Source organism: Lepidochelys olivacea (assembly GCF_965140295.1).
Source record: "Lepidochelys olivacea isolate rLepOli2 genome assembly, chromosome: 13".
NCBI lineage: Eukaryota > Metazoa > Chordata > Testudines > Cheloniidae > Lepidochelys > Lepidochelys olivacea.
The window spans coordinates 40,888,320-40,910,985 of record NC_140423.1 but is presented as its reverse complement, the minus strand read 5'-3'; the positions used below and the strand labels follow the sequence as shown (position 1 = coordinate 40,910,985).

The 22,666-nt window shown below is 52.2% G+C and overlaps 1 protein-coding gene and 1 gene segment (V, D, J or C); both read left to right on the top strand.

Annotated features, from left to right (window-relative positions):
* The window catches only part of LOC311529988 (immunoglobulin lambda-1 light chain-like), a gene marked incomplete at its 5' end in the record, with an annotated part of 156,116 nt that overhangs the window by 98,323 nt on the left and 35,127 nt on the right, over positions 1-22,666 (top strand). The window lies entirely within an intron of this gene.
* On the top strand, positions 14,422-15,676 carry LOC311530072 (Ig heavy chain V region 6.96-like). The segment is given in 2 exons: positions 14,422-14,564; positions 14,893-15,676.

Sequence of the window (22,666 nt, the reverse complement as noted above, 5' to 3'; positions counted from 1 at the left end):
GGGTATCAGTGCAGGCTATTTTTAAGATCAGCCCAATGTCACAGCAGAAATAGTTGATGATGTTGGAGTCGAATAAGGGCAGATGGAAGACCAGAATAGTTGGGAAGAATATAGCTCTGAAGCCCCCGAATCAAGCCCCTTGTCATAAATATAAAGGGAAAGGTAAACACCTTTAAAATCCCTCCTGGCCAGAGGAAAAACCCTTTCACCTGTAAAGGGTTAAGAAGCTAGGATAACCTCACTGGCACCTGACCAAAATGACCAATGAGGAGACAAGATACTTTCAAAAGCTGGGGGGAAGGAGAAACAAAGCCTCTCTCTCTTGGTCTGTGTGATGCTTTTGCCAGGGACAGAACAGGAATGGAGTCTTAGAACTTAGTAAGTAATCTAGCTAGATATGCCTTAGATTCTGATTTCGTTAAATGGCTGAGAAAATAAGCTGTGCTGAATGGAATGTAGATTCCTGTTTTTGTGTCTTTTTGTAACTTAAGGTTTTGCCTAGAGGGATTCTCTATGTTTTGAATCTGATTACCCTGTAAGGTATTTACCATCCTGATTTTACAGAGGTGATTCTTTTACTTTTTCTTCTATTAAAATTCTTCTTTTAAGAACCTGATTGCTTTTTCATTGTTCTTAAGATCCAAGGGTTTGGGTCTGTGTTCTCCTATGCAAATTGGTGAGGATTTTTATCAAACCTTCCCCAGGAAAGGGGGTGTAGGGTTTGGGAGGATTCTGCGGGGAAAGACATTTCCAAACGGGCTCTTTCCCGGTAATGCACCAGTTAGACGTTTGGTGGTGGCAGCAATAAAGTCCAAGGGCAAAAGGTAAAATAGTTTGTACCTTGGGGAAGTTTTAACCTAAGGTGGTAAAAATAAGCTTAGCGGGTTTTCATGCAGGTCCCCACATCTGTACCCTAAAGTTCAGAGTGGGGAAGGAACCTTGACACCCCTACAGACAGCTGGAGGTAGACTTTGCTGGTCATGATTGTGGCGTATAGCAAGGGTTTGCAGATGGCCAGATAGTGGTTTAAAGACATCACAGCCAGGATGAAGAACTCAGTGCTGCCCAGGAAGAAATGGAAGAAAGCCTGAACGAGGCAGCAGTACATGTAAATTTTAGTCTCAACTGCTGCAAAGGTCTCTAGCATTTTGGGAACCATGGCTGTGGTGTTACCAGATCTCCAGGAATGAGAGGTTGCTCAGGAAAAAGCATATTTGAGTGTGCAGCTTGTGACTGGTCCTCACGATGATCACAATAAGGCCGTTGCTTATGATGACCAGGATGTTCATGAGTAAAATGACTGAGAAGAACACAATGTGAAAACCATGACCAACAGGGAAGCCCCAGAGAATGATAGAATCATAGAATATTAGGGTTGGAAGAGAACTCAGGAGGTCATCTAGTCCAACCCCATGCTCAAAGCAGGACCAACACCAACTAAATCATCCCAGCCAGGGCTTTGTCAAACCTTACCTTAAAAACTTCTAAGGAAGGAGATTCCACCACCTCCTAGGTAACGCATTCCAGTGTTTCACCACCCTCTTAGTGAAAAAGTTTTTCCTAATATCCAACCTAAACCTCCCCCATTGCAACTTGAGACCATTACTTCTTGTTCTGTCATCTGCCACCACTGAGAACAGCCGAGCTCCATCCTCTTTAGAACCCCCTTTCAGGTAGTTGAAGGCTGCTATCAAATCTGCCTCACTCTTCTCTTCTGTGGACTAAATAAGCCCAGTTCCCTCAGCCTCTCCTTGTAAGTCATGTGTTCCAGTCCCCTAATCATTTTTGTGGCCTTTGTCCACATCCTTCTGTAGTGAGGGGACCAAAACTGGATGCAATACTCCAGGTGTGGCCTCACCAGTGCTGAATAGAGGGGAATAATCACTTTCCTCGATCTGCTGGCAATGCTCCTACTAATACAGCCCAATATGCCATTGGCCTTCTTGGCAATAAGGGCACACTGCTGACTCAGATCCAGCTTCTCATCCACTGTAATCCCTAGGTCCTTTTCTGCAGAACTGCTGCTTAGCCAGTTGGTCCCCAGCCTGTAGCTGTGCAAGGGATTCTTCCTTCCTAAGTGCAGGACTCTGCACTTGTCCTTGTTGAAGCTCTTCAGATTTATTTTGGCCCAATCCTCCAATTTGTCCAGGTCACTCTGGACCATATCCCTACCCTCCAGCGTATCTACCACTCCCCCCAGGTTAGTGTCATCTGCAAACTTGCTGAGGGTGCAATTTATCCCATCATCCAGATCATTAATAAAGATGTTGAACAAAACCAGCCCCAGGACTGACCCCTGGGGCACTCTGCTTGATATTGGCTGCCAACTAGACATCAAGCCATTGATCACTACCTGTTGAGCCTGACATCTAGCCAGCTTTCTATCCACTTTATAGTCCATTCATCCAATCCATACTTCTTAACTTGCTGGCAAGAATACTGTGGGAGACTGTATCAAAAGCTTTGCTAAAGTCAAGATATATCACATCCACCGCTTTCCCCATATCCATAGAGCCGGTTATCTCATCATAGAAGGCAGTCAGGTTGGTCAGGCATGACTTGCCCTTGGTGAATCCATGCTGACTGTTCCTGATCACTTTTCTCTCCTCCGAGTGCTTCAAAGTGGATTCCTTGAGGACCTGCTTCATGATTTTGCCAGGGTCTGAAGCGAGGCTGACCAGTCTGTAGTTCCCTGGGTTCTCTTTCTTCCCTTTTTAAATATGGGCTCTATATTTGCCTTTTCCCAATCATCTGGGACCTCCCCTGATCACCACAACTTTTCAAAGATAATGGCCACTGGCTCTGTAATCACATCAGCCAACTCCCCCAGGAACCTCGGATGCATTAGATCTGGACCCATGGACCTGTGCATGTTCAGCTTTTCTAAATAGTCCTTAACATGTTCTTTCACCACTGAGGGCTGCTAACCTCCTCCCCATACCGTGTTGCCCAGTGCAGTAGTCTGGGAACTGACTTTGTCTGTGTCGACCGAGGCAAAAAAAGCATTGAATACTTCATCTTTTTCCACATCATCTGTCACTATGTTGCCTCCCCTATTCAGTAAGGGTCCCACATTTTCCCTGACCTTCTTCTTGGTGCTAACATATGTGTAGAAACCCTTCTTGTTTTCCTTCACGTCCCTTGCTAGCTGCAACACCAATTGTGCCTTGGCCTTCCTGATTACACCCCTGCATGCTCTAGCAATATTTTTATACTCCTCCCTCATCATCTGTCCAAATTTCCACTTCTTGTCAGATTCCTTTTTGAGTTTAAGCTCACTGAAGATTTCACTGTTAAGTCAAGATGGTTACCTGCCATATTTGCTATTCTTCCTGCACATCGGGATGGTTTGTCCCATGAACTCATTCACTGTTGTAGTATTGATCTTCCACATGGGGTCTCTGTCTCCTTCCTCCTTTGAGTTGCGACTCACAGGGACAGCAAAAGGTGCAGTCGTTTGGAGGTGGGAGTTCAGTTCAGCGGTGGTTCCAAAGAATCAGGGAGCGTCAGGGGAGGCAAAAATTGGTTTGGACCAAATGTGAAACTTTTTGGAATTAGTGGAGAATTTAAAAAGTTGTTAAAAATTCCTGTTTGGATCAAAGAAAGTATTTTGTTAGATGCAGGTAGGCACTTAATGGGATTTTTACATTGAAATCCTTTTGAACGTTCCACCAGGCATGTATATGCATCTTTAGATGCCGTATTTCTTTAAAAATCTGACCCTAAATCACTAGTAAAAATGGAATTTAGGATCCTAAGTCATTTTGATTCATCTGAATATTTTACCCGTGACTCCGTCTTTGACCTCCATTTCATTCCTTGATCTTTTCAAATTACAAATCACAATGTAAAGTTTTTCAGACTCTTTTGAAGCGAACCAGCTTTCTCTGTCTGAGCATGTCTTTGAAGACATCTCTTACTTTCTCATTCCTGAGGCTGTATATGAACAGGTTTAGCAAAGGGGTAATCACCTATTCAATGATGTGTGTGTCTGTACAAGCCAGTTTGAAAAGGGATCTTATGTCACAGAAGAAATGGTTAATGACACTGGGGATGCAGAATGGTAAGTGGGACACCAAGATGATTGGGCAGAGAACTGATATAAAGGCTGCCAACCAAGTGCCAATAATCAACTGGACAGGCCATTGCCCATTCATGATGGTGGGGTAATGCAACCGCTTACAAAGAGCTATGTAGCTATCAAAAGACATTATGGCTGCCAGGATATACTCCGAGGTCCCAAGGAAGAAATAGAAATAGGTTTGGGTGAAACACCCACTGATGAATCTTATGTCAGCACATCAAGCTATTTCTTTCATTGGTTTGGGAAGGATGGCCGTGGTGAACCATATCCCTGAGAAGGACAAGTTGCAGAGAAACCTGTACATTGAAGTGTGGAGGCAGTAATCACTCCACACCAAGGCTATGATCACCACATACCACATAAGAATTATCACATAAATCACGAAGAAGAAGTAGGAAGACCAGGATTTTGAATATGGAGTTGCCCAGAAATCCTACTTTGATAAACGAGGTGGGGAGGGTGGCACCCTTGTGTAACTCCCCAACCATTCAGTTAGCTATAGAATCCTTCTTAGCTGCTGTACCCAAATTGCCTTACCTGTAAAGGGTTAAGAGGGAAGCTTAAAATAAGCTGGCACCTGACATGGGGCACCAGTAAGGAAGCTGAACCCTTTCAAATTGGGGAAAATTGCTGGGTGTAGGGGTCTTTTGTTCTCTCCACTGAGAGAGAGACAGGGTAGCAACATGCTGTAGGGTCTGGACCCGGTATAAAAATCATCAGCATCATACCTAGAAACTCCTCATTCGGAACCCCAGATATGTAAGTAGGCCAGGAATGTCTAGTTAGATGCAATTAGATTGAATTCTTCAGTTTGGGCTTGTGGATTCCTCTGTGCTAACCCCAGGTGCTTTTGTTTTGTTTTTGTTTGCTTGTAACCTTTCAGCTGGACCCCAAGAAAGTCATGTTTGGTGTTCAGTCCCTAACAGCCTGAGTTGTCAGATGTGTTTTCATCCTTTTTTCAATAAAATTTATCCTTTTTAAGAACATGATTAGATTTCTGTGTCTCAGGAGGTAACGAGGCTGTGCATATGTTAGTCAGCTGATACAACAGCTGAGTTTCCCTTTTCTATTGTTTTCTTCTCAGCTGCCCCGAGGACGAGTGGTAAAGCTGAGGACCTTAGAAAAATCTTTCCACGTGAGGTTTATTTCTGGATTGTCAAAAGGCAGTTTTCACTTGGGTGGTGGCAGCATTACCAGCCTGGAGTGGCCAGTATTATTTTTGGAGTCCTTGCAGGCTCCCACCTTCTGCACTCAAAGGGCCATAGCTGGGAATAAGCCTTGACACCTAGTATGACTAATTCTTTCACTCTGGTTTGGTTCTCAATCTCCATGGCTTCATTTCTCTCCCTGCTGCATAAAGAAGAGAAGGAAGATACAATCAGCATAATTTCTTATTTACCGTAAAGCACCTCAGTCTACTTCAGATGACATTTTTCAAAGGAGTAAAAGGGACTTGTCCAACTCGCCCTGAAATGCAACAGGAGCTTATTCTCTTTGTGCTTACTCTTGTGTGCTTACTCTCTTTGGTGTGTAATGTAATAAGAACATAAGAACATAAGAATGGCCATACTGGCTCAGACCAAAGGTCCATCCAGCCCAGTATCCTGTCTGTCGACAGTGGCCAATACCAGGCGCCCCAGAGGGAATGAACATAACAGATAATCATCAAGTGATCTCTCTCCTGCCATCCATCTCCACTCTCTGACAAACAGAGGCTAGGGACACCATTCCTTACCCATCCTGGCTAATAGCCATTAATAGACTTAACCTTCATGAGTTTATCCAGTTTTCTTTTAAACCTTGTTATAGTCCTAGCCTTCACAATTTCTTCAGGCAAGGAGTTCCACAGGTTGACTGTGCGCTGCGTGAAGAAGAACTTCCTTTTCTTTGTTTTAAACCTGCTCCCCATTAATTTCATTTGGTGGCCTCTAGTTCTTATATTATGGGAACAAGTAAATAACTTTTCCTTATTTACTTTCTCCGCACCATTCATGATTTTATAGACCTCTATCGTATCCCCCCTTAGTCTCCTCTTTTCCAAGCTGAAAAGTCTTAACCTCTTTAATCTGTCCTCCTGTGGGACCCATTCCAAACCCCCTAATCATTTTAATTGCCCTTTTCTGAACCTTTTCTAATGCCAGTATATCTTTTGTGAGATGAGGGGACCCCATCTGTACACAGTATTCAAGATGTGGGTGTACCACGGATTTATATAAGGGCAATAAGATATTCTCCATCTTATTCTCTATCCCTTTTTTAAATGATTCCTAATATCCTGTTCTCTTTTTTGACTGCTGCTGAGCACTGCATGGACGTCTTCAGAGAACTATCCATGATGACTCCAAGATCTCTTTCCTGATTAGTTGTAGCCAAATTAGCCCCCATCATATTGTATGTATAGTTGGGGTTATTTTTTTCCAATGTGCATTACTTTACATTTATCCACACTAAATTTCATTTGCCATATTGTTGCCCAATCACTTAGTTTTGTGAGATCTTTTTGAAGTTCTTCACAGTCTGCTTTGGTCTTAACTATCTTGAGCAGTTTAGTATTGTCTGCAAGCTTTGCCACCTCTCTGTTTACCCCTTTCTCCAGATCACTTATTGAATAAGTTGAATAGGATTGGTCCTAGGACTGACTGTTGGGGAACACCACTAGTTACCCCTCTCCATTCTGAAAATTTACCACTTATTCCAACCCTTTGTTCCCTGTCTTTTAACCAGTTCTCAATCCATGAAAGGATCTTCCCTCTTATCCCGTGACAACTTAATTTACATAAGGGCATACATTTGGTGAGGGACCTTGTCAAAGGCTTTCTGAAAATCTAAATACACTATATCCACTGGATCCCCCTTGTCCACATGGTCTGCAATGGTCAAATAACAGGTTCAAATGGCATTATTTCCTCAAAGATTATTAATCCAAGATCCTGATGCTATGGGAACATACAAAAACTAGGAGAACACTTCAATCTCCCCGGACATTCAATAACAGATTTAAAAGTAGCCATCCTTCAATGAAAAAAACTTCAAAAACAGACTTCAAAGAGAAACTGCAGACCTACGATTCATTTGCAAACTTAACACCATCAATCTGGGCTTGAATAGGGACTGGGAGTGGCTAGCTCACTACAAAAGCAATTTTCCCTCTCTTGGTATTGACACCTCCCCGTCAATTATTGGGGTGGACCACATCCACCCGGACTGAATTGCCCTTGACAACACTGGTTCTCCACTTGTAAGGTAACTCCCTTCTCTTCATGTGCCAGTATATCTATGCCTGGACTGTAATTTTCACTCCATGCATCTGAAGAAGTGGGTTGCCCCCCCTCCCCCGAAAGCTTATGCCCAAATAAATCAGTTAGTCTTTAAGGTGCCACCGGACTCCTCGTTGTTTTTGTGGATACAGAGTAACACGGCTGCCCCCGATACTGCTTCTCAGCCGTTCGTTGTGTAGCATCCTCATGGGTGACCCATTAAGGCCCAGTTACAAGGGCACAGCAGCCGCTGCTCTCCAGCCACCCGGCTCTGAAGGCAGCACCTGTGCGAGCGCAGAGCAGAAATAAGGGTGGCAGTATCATGAGTGTGCTCCTATGAGTATGTACAGTGATTTGCTATCACTTTTTTTCAGGGGCGGGGGAGGGGTCATCACAGCCTGAAATAATTTCAAAGGGGGGCATGGCAAAAAAAGTTTGAGAACCCCTGTGTGACCTGCTGCACAATGCAGGCCACAGAACCTCCCCCCCCCTTCCCCCAACTTGTAGGTCAGTATTGTAACTTCCCTACCTAGCTCACAGAGATGGTCTCAGGATGTCAAGAAGTCCCCGGGCGATGCTCTGGAACTGCTCCCCATGAAGCCAGGCAGGACTCTGGGGCAGTCTCCTCTATGGGAGCAGCCTGTCTGCAGGACACACAGCTCACCCAGCTTCCCCCTTCCTGGGTCTGACCTCCGAGCATTCTGCATCCTCTGCCCCTCCGTGCACTTCCCACAGTGAGTCCGCTCAGGCGGGGTCCTGGGGAAGCCAGAGGGTCCTGCCCCCCAACTCCACAGTCAGATGGGACTCTCAGCCAGCCAGTAAAACAGAAGGTTTATTAGATGACAGGAACATGGTCTAACACAGAGCTTGTAGGTGCAGAGAACCGGACCCCTCAGCTGGGTCCATTCTGGGGGGCAATGAGCCAGACAACCACGTCTGCCCCTCACTCCATGTCCCCAGCCAGCCCCAAACTGAAACTCCCTCCAGCCCCTCCTCCTCTCGGCTTTGTCCCTTTCCCGGGCCAGGAGGTCACCTGATTCCTTTGTTCTCCAACCCTTTAGCTCTCACCTTGCAGGGAGGAAAGGGCCCAGGCCATCAGTTGCCAGGAAACAGGATGTCGGCCATTCTCTGAGTCCAGACCCCTGCACACACCTGCCCTGTAGGGCTCTGCAGTGATCATACACCCTTATCCCACCACCTAGATACTTAAGAACTACATAGGGGAAACTGAGGCACCCCCACACAATTCAGAGAAAACATTAAGAAGAGTCCCACTTCCTCACACAGGAAAATTTAGCTAGTGATTATTCAGCACTGTCTCAATGCTGTCTATGTATTTGTGTTTAATACTTCTCTGTGTGTGACAGAGGCATATCTGAAAAATATTGTAATCACTCCTGCAGTCTGGGCCCCAGTGGAGATGTTTTCACTTCAGTCAAAGGAAATAAAAGCAGCGAGTTCTTAACTGGGATTAGTGAACTTCGACTGAACCCCAGCTTCTCCTGTGGGTTTTTACTCAAGTTGGAAACCGGAGTTTGCAGAACTTCAGGGCTATTTTAACCCCCTTTAGCGCACACCTCTCCCCGTCCCCAACTTCTCCTTCCGTGCAGAGAGGTGGGGAACCGCAGCCAAATGGCTGGCTCCACACCGGCACTGTGCGCGCTGGTGCGGGACTGTCCGAGTTCTGGGGAGCAGAGGCCCCAGTTCTTAGCGCGGCACTGGGCCGCGCTGCCCCGGGATTTCTTTCCCAGCGCATCGCCAGAGACCGTGTGTGTCCTGCCTTCGCCCGCGGGGGGAAGGGCTGTTCCTCCGGCCACGCGTTCACATGCAAGGGATCCCGATTCCTTTACTCCGCCATTGGTCCGAGTGGTGGCGTGGTGAGGAGCCTAATCCAAGAGAGGACCCGTGCCCAATGTCGGCTCTCGCGCAACCCAGGCTGGTAAGAAAATGCCCATTTCCGACTTGAATTACACAAAGGACCCAAGGGGAGCGCTCGCTAGTCACTGCGGGCAGAGCTGGCAACTCCAGGGCGGTATTGAAGAGCCTGCTTGAAAACACAAGCGCCTCCACTTGAGAGATTTGTTTTCCGGTCCAGGAAATTACCCCTGGTTTTCCCAGGCCGCCACACTAAGCCTCTGGAGAGTAAATGTATCCGGTAAAGACGAGCTTCTACACGAATGCCAGGTTCCCGATCCACCCCTAGGGGTTGATTTGTCTGTCCTTAAAGAAGGGAACAGATGCAAATGGAGTGACAACATTTCCTGTCACACCCCGCCGTCCCCGACCCTGCAGGAGACAATGGCTGCAGCCCCACGTGTCTGCAGTGAACACCCAGAACTCTCCCTGGGAAATTCACTCCCCACTTAGCAGAAGAAGATGCTCCTCTGGCTGCACGTTGCTTTCCTGGCAGCACTTCCCCAAGGTGATTTCTGGCCCTAAAAGCTGCGGGGCGGGGAGACCAGTGTTACTGTGCACGAGGCTAAGATCCTTCTCTGTTCTGTCCTCAGGGGCCAATTCGCAGGTTCAGCTGGTGGAGTCTGGGGGAGGCGTGAAAATGGCAGGAGAGTCTATCAGCATCGCCTGTAAAGCCTCCGGGTTCACCTTTGGTGACTACTGGATGCACTGGTACCGACAGTCTCCCGGGAAGGGACCCGAGTGGGTGTCTGGCATTAGCTATTGGGCCGGAACCGACAAGAGATACGCTGAGTCGGTGAAAGGGCGATTCACCATCTCCAGAGACAACCCCAGCAACCTGCTCTATTTGCAAATGACCGGCCTGAGACCCGAGGACGCGGCGGTGTATCACTGTCAGAGAGACACAGTGACGGGCAGGGAATCTAACAACGCACAAAAACATCCCTTTGCAGTCACAGCCCGCCGCGGGGCACAGCCCAGGGGAAGAGTCAGACACACACAGAACTGAACCAAGGAGAAAATGGCCCCAGCGTCGCGATCAGCGCGTGAAGGACACGGCTTTTGTGGGGCTGCAGAGACAGGTCAGGGCTGGGGGAGGAAACACTGGAGGGTAGCAGGCCCCGTTCTCTTTGCTGCACACCTGCCCATCTGGGCGAGCAGCGAGCTTCCTCTCTCCCCGGGTTCCGTTCGCAGCTCGGGGTTAATGAGCCGGAACCGCACAGCAAGGGGAAGCCAGTCGGAGCTAAGACACAAACCTCCCCCTGCTGCCAGTGGGGCCAGGCCCTGCTGATCACAGTCAGCTGCATAGGGAGGCTGGGGGACCCGGCGCTTTCAGCGCTGGAAATGCCGGGATACCGTGTCTCTGTAGCAGGCAGCAGGGAGATGCCAACCCCAGGCGCGACACTGGAAACCCCAGCCCCATGGCGTGCCAGCTGCCCCCATTCCCGCAGCGTGTGAGCCTCGCCCTCCCCCACCCTGGATCCCCCTGCCCTGCTCCCCTCCCCCAGGCATGTGAAAGGGGCTGGGGCAGTGACAGAAAGAGGGCGCTCCGCATCCTCACTACAGAGCTCTTTGTCTTTAAGCCCTTCTCAGCCTGAGTTCCGGAGCAGGCAGGACTGGAGGACACCGGGGCTTGGGGGCTTGGGTTTGTCTGTTGTGTGTTGCAGACAAGTGAGAGAGAAGGGCGCGCAGACAGACAGGGACACACACACACGGACACAGCCAGACACACAGCCAGACACCGGATAAATGCTCACACATTTGCTCACCGTCGCACTCTTTCCCACGCCTTACTGGGGTGTGTGAGCGCCACCCGCACCCCCGCTCCGGATCCCCCGTTCACACAGCAGTTGGTGTCATTCCGCAGTCACCCTCTCTCTCTCCCTGAAGCCCAGTCGGTGGCTTTGGGGTTCTTTAGCTTCCCCATTACAGACATGAGGGAATCTCTGTGGCTGTTTCTCTGCGCGCTGCCGCTGTTCCCAGGTGAGCTCCAAGAGCGGGGGCCGGGGCCTGTCTATCTAGGGGACTTTCCTCGCCCTGTGACTCCCTCCGAATTATCTCTCTTTTAGGTTCGGTGGCTGGGAACTCGCTGACCCAGATCCCGGCTTCTCTGTCAGCCACGGAAGGGCAGCGGGTGGAGATAAGGTGTCAATACAGCACCTCCTACAGCAGCTACGCCCTGGACTGGTACCAGGAGCGGCCGGGGAAGGAACCCCTCTTCCTGCTGGGCAGATACTCCTATGGCTCGGAGCGCAAATCCGATTCTGTGGCCCCTCGGTTCTCGGCTCAGCTGGACACCGGAGCGAAGTCCCTCTCGCTGTCCATAGACAGGGCGCAGCGGGCTGACTCCGGGGCGTATTTCTGCGCTCTCTGGGATCCACCGTGCTACAGAGCGCCCCGGGCTCCCGACACAAACTGCCGGAGGGGGCGGCAGGTGTCTGAAAGGCGGTGAAGTGTAATTCGAGTTCTCAGCCCCAGTAGACACGTTAGGAGACACACTTCAGGCCTCCTGGAAAAACAAAGGTACATTTTGGAGGACGTAGGCTAGCCAGAGGAGGTGAGTCGCTTTGCCGTCTGAGTAGCTACGAAACACAGAAGAAGCAACGCAACCTGAATTTTAGAGATGGGCTGCTGAGGCGCAGACGCGCTAAGTGACTTGCCTCGGTGACACAGTGAAACGGCTTGAGGGCGAGGAACTGGGTTGGGAAGGATGTGTCTCGGTTATATTAGTGTCTCTGCAATAGACGGTGAAGGCGGATGAGTGAAGGCGGATGAGTCATGTAATCTTACCTTAACTTGGAGACATAAAGAAGTTGATCATTATTTATAATTAAGGTAATGCTAAAATTATCTAATACACAGAGTAAAGCAAAAATGTCTCTACATCTGGGTATAAGGCTTAAATGATCCCAAAGTGCAAAGTTTGGTTTAAAAGTGACAAAATACATAGAGTACATAATCCGCAATATCCCAAATTTAGGTTAATAAATTTAACCAGGTAGTTAAAATATGAACATCCAACTATTGAGGTACTTCACTCATAAAAAAGTTATACGAAGACCAGCTTGTGGGAAGCAAACATAGCAGTGAGTGTAGCGTGCCCCGCAGTAATTGAGAATTTAGGATGGGTTGTGCCTCAGTAAATACAATCCATCGGAGAAGTATTTCAGTTACTTTCCTGTTTCGCTTCTCCATGGCGCTTTTTTATAACTCAGCTATAGGACAGTAGCCGCTAGAACCCACAGCACAGACCTTAGCTAGGGTCTCAGGGGCAGCTAGATGAGGTCGGAGCCAGATTTCAGGGGCCTGCAGCTGACATTTCACAACCAACACAGGGATTTGTTCTTGCCTCTCTCACCAGTTTTCCTGTGATGGGAACTGGGAATCCCACCGTGTAGCGGCCCCGTGTGCGATGAGCGCTCAGTGGAGACACATAGTGAGCGACAGTCTCTGCCCTGAAGAACTTACAAAGAAATTGGAGCCGACAGAGGAAGGGTTCCTCACGGCGCCCTCGTTATACCCATGGGGAAGGAAGTCACAAAGAGAGGAGGGTAAAGTTACTGCTGCTCCGTCTGCTGCTACCACATAGCCACTACGGTCTATTCCTCTCTCCTTTTGAAGACCGGAGCGGATGCAAATCGAGTGACCACATTTCCTGTGAGACACCCCCGGAGCCCCTGGGTCTGCAGAGGACACCGCACAGACACGTGTCTCCGCAGCTCACACCCATCCCCACTTCTCTGCGCCCTCTCCTGCAGAATTGTCTCCAAAATCGTCAGAAAAGAGATGATGCTGTGGCTACCCCTCGCTTTCATGGCAGCAATTCCCAGAGGTGATTCCTTGCCTGGATACAGAGAGAAGCTCAGTATTATGGTGGAGATGATTAAGACTCTATTTTAATTTTGCAGGAGTCCATTCGCAGATTCAGCTGGTGGAGTCTGGGGGAGGTGTTAAAACCACAGGAGAGTCTATCCGCATCTCCTGTAAAGCCTCCGGATTTCCCTTTGGAAACTATTGGATGTTCTGGTACCGCCAGGCTCCCGGGAAAGCGCCAGAGTGGATCTCCTACATTAACCCCGGTAGCACTTCAGCGGACTATGGCCATTCAGTGAAAGGGCGATTCACCATCTCCAGAGACAACCCCAGCAACCTGCTCTATTTGCAAATGACCGGCCTGAGACCCGAGGACACGGCGGTGTATCACTGTGTGAGAGACACAGTGACGGGCAGGGAATCTAACCACGTACAAAAACATCCCCTTTGCAGTCACAGCCCCCTGCGGGGCAAACCCCAGGTGAAGAGTCAGACACACACAGAACTGAACCAAGGAGAAAATGTCCCCAGCGCTGCCAGCAGCGCGGGACGGACAAGACTTTTGTGGGGCTGCAGAGTCAGGTCAGGGCTGGGTAGCAAATATGAGGCAGCCGCTGTCCCAGTCCCTGCCCCTAGGGGGCAGCACCCCCATGTTCTCTGCTGCACACCCGCCCCTCCGGGCAACCAGCGTGCCACCCCTCCCACACCCTGCCCCTAGGGGGCAGCGCCCTGATCCCTCTTCGCTCCTTCAGGTCGATGATTCCCAAGCGGCCTCTAGGGGGCGTGAGGGGTCAGCCTTTCTTTGCTGCACCCTGGGTCCCGGGAGACCTTGGTGGACTCCGAGCTGTGGCAGGGGGCAGCCAAAAGGGGACAGGGTCAGATGTCGCTCGCTGCTGCCAGATCTGATGCTGCCCCTTTGGCTTCCCCTTGGTGCCCCAGCTAGGAAGGAAACCGGGGTGTCCTGGGACCCAGCCCAGTCATTGGACCACTAGGGCAGGGATATGTTTTTTCCAGTGTAGGAAGTTCAAATTAGTTTCCCGGATCCTGACTGGTGGGTTCCCGAAGAAAAGGGCGGGTTTCACAGGCAGCAGCTTCCGATGTCTCCAATGTACCTTTAACTGCAGTAACTGACCGGTGACCGGGCCCTGTCTCAGATAACTGGCCAGGTGAAAAGGCAGGTCCCCCGCCCCCCGCCCCCGCCCAGTTGAGTGATATTAGCCACCCTGCTCCCTGGGATGTTCATCAATAGCTCAGCAGGGTGGGGCGGGATTTCTCCGAGTGCTATTTTAAATGAGGCGGGGCTATGCAAATTCTCCCCGTGCAGAGACTCTCTTTCCGGGTCTGTCCCACCCGCCCCTGACCCTGCGGCCCGCGGAGAAGCTCTGTCCGTGCAGGGAGCAGCTCCGGACCCGTCCCCAGGGCGAGGACTGGCCGCAGACGCGCAGAGACGATGCGGTGGTGGCTCCATTTTGCTTTCATCGCAGCAGCGTCCAAAGGTGCTTGGAATGGGGCGGGGGGAAATCAGGGGGGTTGTTGATCCGATTATTGCCATTGACTGACCGGAGCGGGGCAGGGGAGATTCCCCGGGAATAAATCGGGACACACGGATTTTGTTTCCGGTTTCATACCATGTATTTGTCTCGCCTGAGAGGCGGCGGCTGAAAACCCCCAAAGGGTTTTCATTTTTCTCATAAATATTTTGGGGAGAACAGAAGTTTTCCCCCTTACATTAGACTGTGGCCAAAGCTGGAGCCGTTGCCCAGACCTGGCCCGAGGGGATTGTTCCCACCCGCTCTCACGCCCCCACCCCGGCTTGTTCCCCAGGGGCCGAGGCGCAGGGGCGGCTGGTGGAGTCCGGCGGCGGGGCTGCGACCACCGGCGGCTCCAGGCGGCTCTCCTGCACGGGCTCCGGATTCGCTTTCAGCAGCTACACCATGTTCTGGTACCGGCAGCGCCCCGGGAAGGGGCTGGAATGGGTCTCCTGGATCAGCGGCACTGGCGAGAGCAAAGATTACCCTGACTCCGTGAAAGGGCGATTCACCATCTCCAGGGACAACACCAAGAGCCAGCTGTATCTGCAAATGAGCCGCCTGGGACCCGAGGACACCGCCCGGTATCACTGTGCGAGAGACACAGTGAGGGGAAGCCGGTCTGAGTTGACACAAAAACTCGCTTCGTTCAGACCAGGGGATTCGTGAGCGTCTCGTGACTAACATCACCCCCTGAACTCCGGTGTCCCCTGACCTGCACCACATAGCCGGCCACTCACCCACCCACCGACCCCCTGCAGCCCCTGGGTGGCGCCCTTGTGCAGTGTCGTGGACGCTCAGGGGGCAGGGTGTGTGTCTGTGCAGGAGGGGTTGTTCTCTGAGCACAGGGCAGGGATATGAACCCAGACACCCTGGTCTGAGAGCAGGGGAAAGATCTGAGCTCTGCTGGGTTCACTAGCTGTGACGAAGTGGGCCTGTTCTTAATGTTTCCTCCGAATATTGTGGGGGTGCCTCAGTTTCCCCTATGCAGTTCTTAAGTATCTAGGTGGTGGGGTAAGGGTGTATGATCATTGCAGAGCCCTAGAGGGCAGGTGTGTGCAGGGGTCTGGACACAGAGAATGGCCCACACCCTGTTTCCTGGCAACTGATGGCCTGGGCCCTTCCCCCCTGCAAGGTGAAAGCTGAAGGGTTGGAGAACAAAGGAATCAGGTGACCACCTGGCCCAGGAAAGGAACAAAGCCCAGAGGAGGAGGGGCTGGAGGGAGTTTCAGTTTGGGGCTGGCTGGGACATGGAGTGAAGGGCAGACGTGGTTGTCTGGCTCACTGCCCCCAAAATGGACCCAGCTGAGGGGTCCCGTTCTCTGCACCTACAAGCTCTGTTTTAGACCATGTTCCTGTCGTCTAATAAACCTTCTGTTTTACTGGCTGGCTGAGAGTCACGTCTGACTGCGGAGTTGGGGTGCAGGACCCTCTGGCTTCCCCAGGAGCCCGCCTGAGCGGACTCGCTGGGGGAAGCGCACGGAGGGGCAGAGGATGCTGAATGCTCCGAGGTCAGACCCAGGAAGGTGGAAGCTGTGTGAGCTGTGTGTCCTGAAGACAGGCTGCTCACAGAAAGGCGACTGCCCCAGAGTCCTGACTGGCTTCATGGGGAGCAGTTCCAGAGCATCGCCCAGGGACTCCGTGACACTAGCAAACCTGCGGGCGTCTGAAATGGAAACCTTCCAAGGTGCCCTAAAGTACACCGGAGAATTCAGGGGAACCTTCCCATTGGGCGATCCTTCAGTCTTCCCCAATTATTATTATTGGACTTTATTATCCTAGTGCCTTGCCACCCCATTCATGGACCAGGCCCCCTTTGCGCTGGGCTCTGCACAGACTCTGGACCTTCCCTTATCTTCCGAGTTTATTCATGAAGTTTCCCTCCAGTTATTTCTCTCTCCTGCTCGCCTAGCTCAGGCGAGATAGACTCCGAGACTCAGAGACTGTAAGGCCAGAAGGATCCATCATGATCTTCCAGTCCAGCAATTTCTCAGAGTGAGGGTCCTGGCCCCAAGGAGGTCGCAAGGCTGTTGCAGGTGGGAGATCATAAAAATACATCTGGGAGGAGTGAGTGTGGGTAGAGCAACTGCCGCTCTCGGGCAGCCAGCTCTGAAGGCAGCGCAGAAACCAGGGTGGCAATTCCATGAGTGTGCTCCAATGAGGATGCCTACACCTCCACGGTTTTGGGGTCCAGTAAGGGGGTGAGAAACTGGAGCCTGTCTGCAGGGTCAACCCTATGCAGCTCACAGGCATTCTCAAAGGCCGTCAGGAAGCTATCTATGTCCTCCCCCTCCTTCCGCTGGGCCAGGAAGCACTTATCAAAGCTCCTTGCAGTCTTGGGTCCCCCCTCACTCACCGCAGCCAGGGCCCCACTGCTCCTCAGCCTGGCCAGCTCCAGTTCATGCTGTCTTTGTTTCCCCTTCTCCTGACGTTCCCTCTCCTTCTCCTCCTGCTCATGTTGACGTTGTTTTTCATGATCCTCCAGCTCCCTCATTTTCATCTCCCTCTCCCATTCCAGCCGCACCCGCTCCAGGGATGGGGAGCTCCACCGGGAGGATCCCCTGCTGGCTGCCGGGTTCAGGGTGCCCTCGGTATTCGCTGGGCTTCCCCCAACCCCTCCCCCAGGCATAGGTAGGAAGGGTCTCGGGATGTCCTGGGCAGCAGTCTGACCCCTCCCAGCCCATTCAGGCCCCAGGGCCCACACTGCGTCCGCTGGGCAGCTTCCCTCAGGGACAGGGATCTGGTCATCCAAGCGATCCCTCTCCTCCAACTGGGCAATCAGCTGTTCCTTGGTGGACCTCCCGATGCGCAGCCTCCTCTGCCTGCACAGCTCCACCAGGTCGCTCTTAAGGCGTTTAGCGTACATCTCCCTGCTGGCCACTCGCAGGCCGGGCAGCTTCCCACGGTTTCCAGGAAAAACCCCTTGTCTGCCAGTCCTTCTTGAGGTCACCACCTCTTTGCCAGGGTCGAACTGCAGACTCCTCCGCCCCTGGGACCGCTCGCTGCAATCCCCCGGGGGACCCTGTTATTGCAAAAGTCCTTCTTTCTGGTCACACACTCCCAGGGGTTAACCGCCCCCTGAAACCGTCTCTCTCTGAATCTTCAGCACGCCTGGTCCCCGTCAGTTCCCCTTCGTTTTACTGCTCCCCAGTCACTTACTGCAGGAAGTGCCGTTCACAGGGTGCGGTAGATCCCACCGCTGCCACCAGTTGTCACAGAGTGTGGGGGAGTCCAGGCCCTGCACCCCTCTTCCTGGGATTCACTGAAACTCTCAGCCAGCCAGTAAAACAGAAGGTTTATTGGACAACAGGAACACAGTCCACAACAGAGCTTGTGATGAAGTGGGACTGTTCTTAATGTTTCCTCTGAATAGTGTGGGGGTGCCTCAGTTTCCCCTAGGCAGTTCTTAAGTATCTAGGTGGTGGGGTAAGGGTGTATAATCACTGCAGAGCCCTAGAGGGCAGGTGTGTGCAGGAGTCTGGACACAGAGAATGGCCGACACCCTGTTTCCTGGCCACTGATGGCCTGGGCCCTTCCCCCCTGCAAGGTGAGAGCTAAAGGGTTGGAGAACAAAGGAATCAGGTGACCTCCTGGCCCGGGAAAGAACAAAGCCGAGAGGAGGAGGGGCTGGAGGGAGTTTCAGTTTGGGGCTTGCTGGGACATGGAGTGAAGGGCAGACGTGGTTGTCTGGCTCACTGCCCCCCAAAATGGATCCAGCTGAGGAGTTCCGTTCTCTGCACCTACAAGCTCTGTGTTAGACCATGTTCCTGTCATCTAATAAACCTTCTGTTTTACTGGCTGGCTGAGAGTCACGTGTGACTGCGAAGTTGGGGTGCAGGACCCTCTGGCTTCCCCAGGACCCCGTCTGAGCAGACTCGCTGTGGGCAGCGCAGGGAGGGGCACAGGATGCTGAATGCTCCGAGGTCAGACCCAGGGAGGTGGAAGCTGTGTGAGCTGTGTGTCCTGAAGATAGGCTGCTCACAGGAAGGCGACTGCCCCAGAGTCCTGACTGGCTTCATGGGGAGCAGTTCCAGAGCATCACCCAGGGACTCCGTGACAACCCCTCAGTCATGTCCTTCTGGGGGAGCAGGGAGCTTAGACCCCAGCCCTGGGGTTCCCTGCGTTCCTCCACCCAGCACCAAACTGAAACTAAACCCCCCCAGCAGGCTCCCTCCTGCAGCCTTTGTCCTCATTCCTGGGCAGAGGTGTCACCTCCCCCTCCCCTCCCCCTCCTGGCTCAGGTGACAGGCTCTCAGGTCTCCCATCCCCAGGGCACATTCCCAGGTCAACACTCCCCTCTCCCTGCTGCTTCACATCGTCACAGGGGGGCATGGCGAAAAAAAATGTGAGAACCCCTGTGTGACCCACTGCACCCTGCAGGCCACAGAACCTCCCCGCCCCCCCCCCCCCGCCTCACTTGTAGGTGAGTATTGTAACTTCTCTACCTAGCTCACAGAGACGATGTCAGGATACCTTGGCTAGTGATTATTCAGCACTGTCTCAATGCTGTCTATGTTTTTGTGTTTAATACTTCTCTGTGTGTGACAGAGGCATATCTGAAAAATATTGTAATCGCTCCTGCAGTTTGGGCCCCAGTGGGGATGTTTTCACTTCAGTCAAAGGAAATAAAAGCAGCGAGTTCTTAACTGGGATTAGTGAACTTCGGCTGAACCCCAGCTTCTCCTGTGGGTTTTTACTCAAATTGGAAACTGGAGTTTGCAGAACTTCAGGGCTATTTTAACCCCCCTTTAGCGCACACCTCTCCCCGTCCCCAACTTCTCCTTCCGTGCAGAGAGGTGGGGAACCGCAGCCAAATGGCTGGCTCCATACCGGCACTGTGCGCGCTGGTGCGGGACTGTCCAAGTTCTGGGGAGCAGAGGCCCCGGTTCTTAGCGCGGCACTGGGCCGCGCTGCCCCGGGATTTCTTTCCCAGCGCATCGCCAGAGACCGTGTGTGTCCTGCCTTCGCCCGCGGGGGGAAGGGCTGTTCCTCCGGCCACGCGTTCACATGCAAGGGATCCCGATTCCTTTACTCCGCCATTGGTCCGAGTGGTGGCGTGGTGAGGAGCCTAATCCAAGAGAGGACCCGTGCCCAATGTCGGCTCTCGCGCAACCCAGGCTGGTAAAAAAATGCCCATTTCCAACTTGAATTACACAAAGGACCCAAGGGGAGCGCTCGCTAGTCACTGCGGGCAGAACTGGCAACTCCAGAGCGGTATTGAAGAGCCTGCTTGAAAACACAAGCGCCTCCACTTGAGAGATTTGTTTTCCGGTCCAGGAAATTATCCCTGGTTTTCCCAGGCCGCCACACTAAGCCTCTGGAGAGTAAATGTATCCGGTAAAGACGAGCTTCTACACGAATGCCAGGTTCCCGATCCACCCCTAGGGGTTGATTTGTCTGTCCTTAAAGAAGGGAACAGATGCAAATGGAGTGACAACATTTCCTGTCACACCCCGCCGTGTCCCCGACCCTGCAGGAGACAATGGCTGCAGCCCCACGTGTCTGCAGTGAACACCCAGAACTCTCCCTGGGAAATTCACTCCCCACTTAGCAGAAGAAGATGCTCCTCTGGCTGCACGTTGCTTTCCTGGCAGCACTTCCCCAAGGTGATTTCTGGCCCTAAAAGCTGCGGGGCGGGGAGACCAGTGTTACTGTGCACGAGGCTAAGATCCTTCTCTGTTCTGTCCTCAGGGGCCAATTCGCAGGTTCAGCTGGTGGAGTCTGGGGGAGGCGTGAAAATGGCAGGAGAGTCTATCAGCATCGCCTGTAAAGCCTCCGGGTTCACTTTTGGTGACTACTGGATGCACTGGTACCGACAGTCTCCCGGGAAGGGACCCGAGTGGGTGTCTGGCATTAGCTATTGGGCCGGAACCGACAAGAGATACGCTGAGTCGGTGAAAGGGCGATTCACCATCTCCAGAGACAACCCCAACAACCTGCTCTATTTGCAAATGTCTGGCCTTAGACCCGAGGACACGTCGGTGTATCACTGTGTGAGAGGCACAGTGACTGGCAGGGACTCTAACCACGCACAAAAACATCCCCTTTGCAGTCACAGCCTGCCGCGGGGCACAGCCCAGGGGAAGAGTCAGACACACAGAGAACTGAACCAAGGAGAAAATGGCCCCAGCGTTGCGATCAGCGCGTGAAGGACACGGCTTTTGTGGGGCTGCAGAGACAGGTCAGGGCTGGGGGAGGAAACACTGGAGGGTAGCAGGCCCCGTTTTCTTTGCTGCACACCTGCCCATCTGGGCTAGCGGCAAGCTTCCTCTCTCCCCGCCCCTGCCCCTAGGGGGCAGCACCCCCGCTCTCTCTTGCGCTCTCTCACTTAGATGATTCCCAAGCAGCCTCTAGGGGGCAGGTGGGGTCAGCATTTCTTTGGTGGACTCCGAGCCGTGGCAGGGGGCAGCCAAAAGGGGACAGGGTCTGATGTCACTAGATGCTGGCAGATCTGATGCTGCCCCTTTGGCTTCCCCTTGGTGCCCCAGCTAGGAAGTCCTGGGATCCAGCCCAATGATTGGACCACTAGGGCAGGGATATGGTTTTTCCAGTGTAGAAAGTTCAAATTAGGCTCCCAGATCCTGATTGGTGGGTTCCCGAAGAAAGGGGCGGGTTTCACAGGCAGCAGCTTCCAATGGCTTCAGTGCACTTTTAACTGCAGTAATTGTCCGGCTTACTGGCCATGGGAGAGGTAATAGTGAAAACTGGCCAGGTGAAAACTCAGCACCCGCAGTGAGTGAGAATAGCCCCCCACCTTCCTGGGATGATATTACGTCACTCAACTTGTCTTGTTGATATCCTGGGACACACACACACCGCAGCACAACTGCCCTCCATAGAGCAGGGAAGAGAGTGAGACAGCCCAGTCCGGGTCTGCCCTGCTGTGCTGGGTTGCAGACATTTGAGGAGGAGTGAGAGGCTTGTATATGGGATGTATGTGCCCCTGTTTCCTGTGTGTAGGCTGGATAGCTCAATACAGAGACAGGTTTGATAGACAGATAGATTAGATGAGTATCAGATAGAGAAAGGGATGTATGACATGGATAGATAAGTGGTAGAAAGATGCACACTCTCACACAAAGAAAAGGAGGACTTAGAGACTAGCAAATTTATTGGAGCATAGGCTTTCCTGAGCTACAGCTCACTTGATGGGATGCATTCTGATGAAAGAAAAGGAGGACTTGTGGCACCTTAGAGACTAACCAATTTATTTGAGCATAAGCTGTAGCTCACGAAAGCTCATGCTCAAATAAATTTGTGAGTCTCTAAGGTGCCACAAGTCCTCCTTTTCTTTTTGCGAATACAGACGAACACGGCTGCTGCTCTGAAACACTCAGCCAGATGGAGGGAGAACGGACGAGAGAGGGAGAACCAAACCCCCAGAGAATTTCACACCCTCTCATGACCACAGCCATACTCCGAGAGAGTCGCTGTTCCCCACACACCCTCCTCCCCGACCTACACACGCACGGAGGCCGCTGCTGTCCTTTCCCAGGCATTTGCCTCCCCCAGAAGCTGCATCGGTGGCTGTGGGGCTCATTGGCTTTCCCCCTCCGCCCCGGGTACAGACATGCCAGGGGCTTGGTGGCTGGTGCTTTGCGCGCTCTCTGGCTCTCCAGGTGAGCATTGAGGGGCCCGGTCCCCGGGAACTCTGGGGGGCGCCATGGAAAGTTTAGACTTACCCCTCCCCTCTGTTCCAGGTGCCCTTTCCCAGGTGCGGCTGGTGGAGCCCGGCCCTGGGGGAGGTCTCCGAGCCCCTCACTCTGACCTGCGCGGTCTCTGGGGAATCGATAGCGAGCAGCGATTACCTGTGGTAGCGGATCCCGGCGTCTCCAGAGACAGGACTAGAATACCTGGGCGTTATCACCCGCTCCGGGACTCCATTCCCGGCCCAGGCTCTCCGGAACCGCCTCACCCTCTCCAGAGACACCGCCAGGAGCCAGGTCTCCTTGCAGCTGCTGTCCCCGAGAGCTGCGGACCCCGCCACCGACCACTGCGCCAGGAGAGGGGCTCAGCGACACAGACAAAGGGGGGCCTGGGACAAAAAGGGGGGTGGGTACATTTCACAG